The sequence below is a fragment of the Triturus cristatus genome, chromosome 3_1, assembly GCF_964204655.1.
Source record: "Triturus cristatus chromosome 3_1, aTriCri1.1, whole genome shotgun sequence".
In the NCBI taxonomy this organism is placed as follows: Eukaryota; Metazoa; Chordata; class Amphibia; order Caudata; family Salamandridae; genus Triturus; species Triturus cristatus.
Genome location: NC_140583.1, coordinates 841,542,316 through 841,550,561, shown reverse-complemented (window position 1 = coordinate 841,550,561; position 8,246 = coordinate 841,542,316).

The following is an 8,246-nucleotide window of genomic DNA, read 5'->3' as shown; positions in this document are numbered from 1 at the left end:
CAAACGCTGAAACCACTTCGCCATTTTCATATTGCACACCCACCAATGGGAAGCGCGAATGAGACTGTGCATAGTGGGAAATGTGGTCCGGATAGCACACAAGTCTTGTCCTGTATGGACCCTGCAGGTGGACTTGTCCTCAATCCTGTTTGCCGCTGCTGGCCCACATTGCCGACATGATAGTTACCATGTCGGGTGGCCCCCATAACATTACGGGGTGGTGCACACTCCGCGGCAGGACGGCCGTGTATTACATTTTGTTCCAAAGGTTGTCCACCTGGCGAGTAGCACTCGATCAGCAGCTTTATTTATGATAGGCAGGGACGAGGATCCGCTTGTAGAAGCCGCTCCGTAATGCAATTGCCTGACGCGTTTCAAAGCTCCATATGCTTCTCTTCAGAGGCTTGAACGGAGACGGTGTGTGCAAACGCTGAACCCACTTTGCCATTTTCATATTGCACACCCACCAATGGGAAGCTCCAAAGGTTGTCCACCTGGTGAGTAGCACTCGATCAGCAGACCTTTGGAGCAGAATGTAATATGCTGGGTCCAAACTGGAATGGAATAGTGAGCAAAAAAACGATGGATCTAGGCCCAGATCTCTGTACTGGGGTGAATGTATGACATTGTTCTGCATTCTGTCCATCAATAGTTCTTTTTGCATTTGTCACCCCGAGTGGGACGGGTATGCTCAGACGTGAGTCTCGTGCTCTCCATGCCACTGGAATCAAGCTATCCTGGCTGAAGAGGGGTGAAACCCTGAAACCAGTCCTAGGATGCTTGTTTCCAGTCCAGGGAGGACCTGGCCTGGCAGTTCGGGCTGGACTGTTCCCATAGGGCACAGGGTCAAGACTGATTTGCATATGGCTGGGTCCAAACTGTAATGGCATGGTGAGCAAAAAAACAATGGATTTAGGCCCAGATCTCTGTACTGGGGTGAATGTATGACATTGTTCTGCATTCTGTCCATCAATAGTTCTTTTTGCATTTGTCACCCCGAGTGGGACGGGTATGCTCAGGCATGAGTCCTGTGCTCTCCATGCCACTGGAAGCAAGCTATCCTGGCTGAAGAGGGGTGAAACCCTGAAACCAGTCCTAGGATGCTTGTTTCCAGTCCAGGGAGGACCTGGCCTGGCAGTTCGGGCTGGACTGTTCCCATGGGGCACAGGGTCAAGACTGATTTGCTTATGGCTGGGTCCAAACTGGAATGGCATGGTGAGCAACAAAACGATGGATTTAGGCCCAGATCTCTGTACGGGGGTGAATGTATGACATTTTTCTGCATTCTGTCCATCAATAGTTCTTTTTGCATAATGAATAATATGTTCATGTTTAATAACCTAATATACAGACAGGTTAGAGGAGTAGCCATGGGTGCCAGCTTCTCCCCCAGCAATGCATGTTTGCATATGGGCTGGTGGGAGGAGCTGGTACTCAAAACCCAACATCAACATGTGATGAACAACAACATAAAGATATGGCTACGTTTTATAGACAACTTATTTGTGATTTGGGAGGGGAGCGTTGAAGATGCTAATGAATTCATCAAAGCACTAAACAGTAATGATTTGAACTTAAAATTTACAGCTAACAGTGATACAGAAGTAAGCTTCCTTGATACAAAAATTTATGTACATGGTGACAAAATGGAGTCTAAATTGTCCTACAAGGAAACAGCAGGGAACTCCACGCTACATGCGAATGGCTCCCATGCTAAACATCTGATTAACAGTATCCCATATGGGGAGATGCTTCGTTTGAGGAGAATTCATAGAAATGATGATGATCTGAAAGAAGCTCAGACTTCAAGTAGGATATGATTTTTAGAGAGGGGGATACCCTAGAAGAGTGATTGACAATGCTATTTCCAAATCCATGCGGAAGGATAGGTATGATTTACTCTCGAAAACCACTCCCAGCGAGTTAGGCCCCATGATACAACCGTCAGTGCATACCAATAAAAACAATGATGAGTTTAGAATAATTCTGCAATTCAGCCAGCAGCATAAGCAACTAAAATCGATCATTTCACGAAACTGGCCCATGGTGCTAAGTGACCCTATTATAGGAAAGGCTTTACCAACCCGACCTTCCATCACATATAGCAGAGGTCTATCTATGAGAGACGAGCTAGTAAAAACTAGCCCAGAGGTCATTTACAGCACGAATTGGCTACAGACACACAGGGGTTTCTTCAGGTGTAAAACCTGTAAGGCATGCCAACAAGGGGAGAATCGCACAACATATGTGACACCATTCAGCACGACAAGTATTAATATACTTAAACTTATGACGTGCAAAACGGAATATGCAGTTTATATTTTAATTTGCCCTTGCAACCTACAGTATGTAGGGAGCACCAAACTACCGGTGCACAAAAGAATTTTGCAGCACCTAAGGGCTATCAGCAATCAGGACAATACCTACCCCGTGGCACGCCATTTTAAAAGCAAACATAACTCCAGAAGTCAAGATCTAAAATATTTTGTGATTGACTCAGTGCCACCGAGTAGACGAGGTGGCAATAGGGAACAGCGGTTACGTCAGCTTGAAACCAGATATCTCTTAGAATTGAATTCTAAACATCCAATGGGATTAAATGTGACAGAGGACATGTACACATGCTTATAAACTGGTTTCTTCAACAGGGAAGTTTTTAAATTTTGTAACAAATATTTTTATATATATGGTTTTTAAATTTGATTCTCTTATTGAGAATATGTCAGTCTGCTTTTAAGGTTGTAAATAGGATCTTATCTTGATTTTGTAGGTTGATGGTACGACAATGTATATAGTTATTTTATAGTATTTAACTAATAATTCTCTATCTTTTTAGATATTTATCCGAGGAAGATAGTTATTATAGTGCTATTACATTGGCAACCACACAGATGCAAATGCTGGAAGGAATCTAATAACCTAGTGGCACATTACTATCAAGTTTCAATAGTTCAAATTGTCTAATAGGCATTCATGTCGATATCTTTGTACAGGCTGATGCATACATAAATTCAATATATAATACTGTTTATTCAATATTGATGCAATCTGTACCTACGTAAATATCAATATTAATTTTTGATATCTTGGACAGCAGCCACATTTGCCCTTAAAGTGTACATATAAAACAACGAGAAAAAGACAGATAACAGTAAACAGAGTTATACTTATATATTCGTGAGTAAATTTGACATACAAAAAAATGTTTGAAATTCCCTTCAAGTAATCATGTTATTTTTAAGCATAAAAAATAGATGTCCAATCGTGGGCATTGGGGCTCCAATACCACAATAGCGCAACAAATTTATGAGATGAAACAATATAGAAATAACAGACAAATAATATATGAATCCTGTGACTTTGTTGGAATAATATATTTTTGCACATTCATTGGAAATCCATTTTTAGAAAACTTATTTCACTGATGATTTAATTTATTAGCACTTTTTGCACATTATTAACACATATCCTCATAAGCCTGGCATTAGAGATTTATACAAAAAAAACATGGAAAATAATGGGTTTGGTTGAAAATAGAGTAAATTGATATCTATTTTAGAAAATTGGTTTTATCTCCGATTTTATTTGTTTAGAACTGGTATATTTATTTATTTATTTAATCAACCACTAAATGTGAACTCTCCGCATATTTGTTGCATAAACAAGGAAACTATATTTGTATCAACATAGTAAGACTACCAATGTAACTTTTTTTATGTCTATGGCGTAAGATTGCACAGGTGATTTCACTTGTATTTGCACAGGGCACTTTAAAAAGATAGAGTGTAACATAGGACTTTGTTATGTGATCAAGGCTCCCGTGTGAGCTGAAACGCGCCATGCCGATTTTACACAGAATAAAAGAATAAACACTTACGCTGTGGTCCGTCTCCGTTTTTTGGACAATCCAGAGAAGCAAACGGAAATTCATGGATATATATATATATATATATATATATATATATATATATATATATATATATAGAGAGATAGATAGATAGATAGATAGATAGATAGATAGATAGATAGATAGATAGATAGATAGATAGATAGATAGATAGATAGATAGATAGATAGATAGATAGATAGATAGATTATTGTGTGTGTGTCTGTAAGTATATACATATATATTTTACCAGATTTACATAGGGACTGGATTTTGTGGTTTGCTGATAACTTTGGCACCATTTGACACATCTTCACAAGACTTTCCCCAAAAAGTTTATCCACCTCAGGTCCTTTCTGGAAAGTTTCAGGGTGATCTGTGGAGCAAGGGCCAAGAAAAAATGGGGTGTATCAAATCAAATGTTTGGGGGGGAAATGCAGGTATTGTGAAAATGATCAGAATAAGCTATATAAGGGGGAGAGGTAAAGGGATCCTCACAACCCTAGGAATTGAGAGGAGGTCAATGAGGTGCTTGTAGTGTGATGAAGTAAACTGTACATTCTTTGAAAAACTGTTGCCGTTCGTGGAAGTTCGCAGAGAATTATTGTGAGACTCTTTTGTGAAAAATAAATGACAAGGCCAGCCCATCCCCACAACCTACAATTCACACCTGTCATTCTGGGGAGAGGCCTCAGTGGAGAGGCTAGTCTCTTCCTCTAACCTACTATGCTCACCTGTTGCCCTGAAGAGAGGTCTCAGCGGAGAGGTCAGTCCCTCCACATACTCTACTGAACACAGCTGTCGCCCTAAGGAGAGGTGTCAGCAGAGAAGTCAGTCCCTCTACACACTCTACTGTGCACACCCATTGCCCTGGGGAGAGGTTTCAATGGAGAGGCCAGTCCTTCCTCACACTCTATGCACACTCTTCATCTAGGCGAGAGGTCTCAGACAGGAGGGCAGTCCATCCTCACATCCTACTATGCACAGTTGTCACCCTTGGGAGAGGTCTCAGAGGAGAGGCCAGTCCCTCCACATACCCTACTATGCCCACCTGTCACCTTGGGAAGAGGTGTTAGTGAAGAGTCCAGTCCGTCCCCAAACCATACTATGCACACCAATCACCTGAGGGATAAGTCTCAGCGAGGGAGCCAGTCCCTCCTCACACCCTATTTATTACGCCTGTCACGCTGGGGGGTGATCTCAATGGAGAGTCCATTCTCCCCACACACTATGGTTTGCATGCCCATCATCCCGGGGAGAGGTCTCTAAGAAGAGGCCAGTCTCTCCTCACACTGTACTATGCACAGCCCTCACCCAGGCACTGTTTATGAGATGTGTGAGCTAGTGAGACTTTTGTGTGAGTTGGACAAATATATATATGTATATATGGATGTGTGTGTGTGTGTGAGGGTACAGTTTGGTTGATCCCACTCTCATGGGAGTGCCATGGGCGCTCACTTTTACATTTAAAAAAGCTTGCCACTTAAACCAAACACATCATGAGGATGTAGGGTGGTTTTTAAAAGAGTTGTGTGTTTACACTGTGCCAAGCACATTTAATCGTACAACAAGGTAGGGTGCATGGCCTAGCCACAAGTTAGGCACTGTGGCCAACCCACACGGCACACAATGTCAAAGGACATACGAAGCGGGGAGTTGTACATCTAAGTGTGCTCTGCACACTATAAACACAACAGGTCTTTTTAGAACCACCCTACATCCTCATCGTGCGTTACTCTTGCCGTAAAGTAACTATAACTCACGCCCTTGCCATGCACTGCCACATCACTCATGATATGTTCTATGACATCATTGACAACATCACCGCAACATCTGAAATGACCTCATTGATGACAACACTGAGCATGGCAGAGGTGCGAGTTATAGTTACTTTATGGCAAGAGTTATAGTTACTTTAGATAGCTATAACTGGTGAATTTCAGTGGTTTTGTCACTTTAAAAGAGTATGTTTTAACTGACATTTTCACATAACTATGAAGTCAATTTAACTTTTGTTTTTTCAGAGAAAAAAAGAATATAAATTCTATCCAAGTTGCATTCTATTCCTAGGGCATGCCATCTCTACATGCATTCAACCCCAATGTGTAGGCTACTCCTAGGTATATTTATCTGATGTGCATTCTAAAATGATGGGTACAATATCTCCATGTGCGTTCTATCCCAAGGTGTACAATGTCTCTAGGAGCAAGTGCAGTAGATAAGTGAATGTACAAAATCTTTGGGTGTGTTCTATCCATATGTTTATAATATCCTGGGGAGCATTTTATAACTAGATGTATACAACCTCTGAGTACATGCTATCCATTGGTGTGCACTATTGTTATGTGCATCATACCCTATGTGTAGTCTATCATTAGGTGTATACTATTGATGGACATACAACCTTGGGTACACACTATCGCTAGGTGCACTCTATCCTCCAGTGTGAATGATACCTAAGTGCACTCTCCATGGATATATACTACCTGCAAGCATACTTAGTCCCTGAACAGATTCAATATATTGCTGCATGCAATCCCCATGTACATTTTGATCCTGGCTGCATTCTGTTCAAAGTTGTTTGCTATTCCTAGGCACGCTATATGTCCAGTTGTATTTTAGGTCTAGGTGCATTGTATCTATAACCATGTCCCACCTCTAGGTGCCTTCTATCCCTTGGAGCATTCTATGACTAGGCATATACTATCTCTCTGTGCATCCTACCCTTGAGTGTATTACATTTCTAGGTGTGTCCTCTCCTTGTATTGTATTGTATTGTAATTGCATTTATATAGCGCTTACTACCCCTGACGAGGCGTTAAAGCGATTTTTCGGCGAGTAGCACGCTACTCCGGATCCCATAAAGGATAAGAATTGTATTTAAGGATGTTTGCATTAGGGGTGCGCATAACTTGCATTTTTCTCTCTAGCGTAATTACTTGTAAATACTGCAACATACTTGTAATTATGTGTAATTGTGTGAGAAGTGTAATCCACCATTTAGCGCTATTTTCTAAGTCCAAAATGCACCATTGCATCCAAAATGGGTCCAAGGATGCATTTCACACTAAGAAAATAGCACTAAATGCTACAGGACATGAACAGCAGTAGCCAGCAGCCCCTCGTTCTCTCTTAGTTTGTTGCTCCTGTACTCTTGTGGTAGGACTTTTGTACCAAATTACTCTTAAGTACTCAAGCAGGCGTAATTGAATAATGTTGGCACTTTTGCATCGTAAGAGTAATGCATAATTACTGAAATTACTCTGATTACTCTGACATAATTACATTTTCTCAAAGACCTAGTTTGTATCCCTAGGTTCACACTATCTCATGAACCATCCTATCCCTGGGTGTATAGTATCTTTGTAGACGTCATGCCCATAAGTGCTTTCTCTGCATAAATCCATCCTAACACTGGCTGTGTTTTATACCTACTGGAATCTATTCCTATATGTACACAATGTCATCATGCATTCAATCAATCAGTCCCTACGTGTCCACAGTTCTCTGCATGCATTTTTAGTCTTCCTTGCATTATACCATTGGCTGCATGCTGTCTCCAAAGGCATTATGTCACTGGGAGCACCCTACCCCTAGATCTATACTGCAGCTAGGAGTATATTTATTTATTTGAAGGTTTTATATGGCACGAACACGACCCTTGCGGCTATCAAAGCTCCTCACACATGTTATAGAACCAAAACGCATGCAATCAATAGCATAATATTCGCGAAAAACACAAGAAATGAACTCTCCTATTGGTTGCCTATCACTATGAGTGTCCTATCTGTAGAGATAAAAGGCTCTTACGTGCATTTGACCCTCGGGATATTCTTTATCTAAAGACATATGGTACTCTGATGCCTATACCAACCTAGCAATGCTCTTTCCGTGGGCGTGGAGTATTCTAAGGAACATTTATGCTCGAGGTATATGCCATTAATGGCTGGCTGCGTGTTGTCTCTAGGTGTGTGCTGTCTCTAGCTGTACGGTTCTCCGTATGTATCCTGTGCCTATGCGTATTCTGCATATAGGCGCATGATGCTCCATGTATGTTCGCGCGCCAGGAGTCTATATACAAGTTATTTCTTGGGTGCTGTATTCCTTTTCCGGGGTTTATGTTCTCTTCGTGTGTGTGTGCCCTTTCTAGGTGAATGCTGCCCTAGCCGAGGTGAGCGTGCCATTGACGAGACTCCAGGGCAGGCCGCCACCGGAAGTGGAATCGTTAGGCTGCAAACGTACGTGCGTCCTCTTAAGGAAATTAAGTGGTAAAGTCATAGAATATACTGTTATAAATTAGCGCTGTATCTACGTACATCAAAGGCTTCAAATTACACAATGTGACAATTGCGTGGTTGTT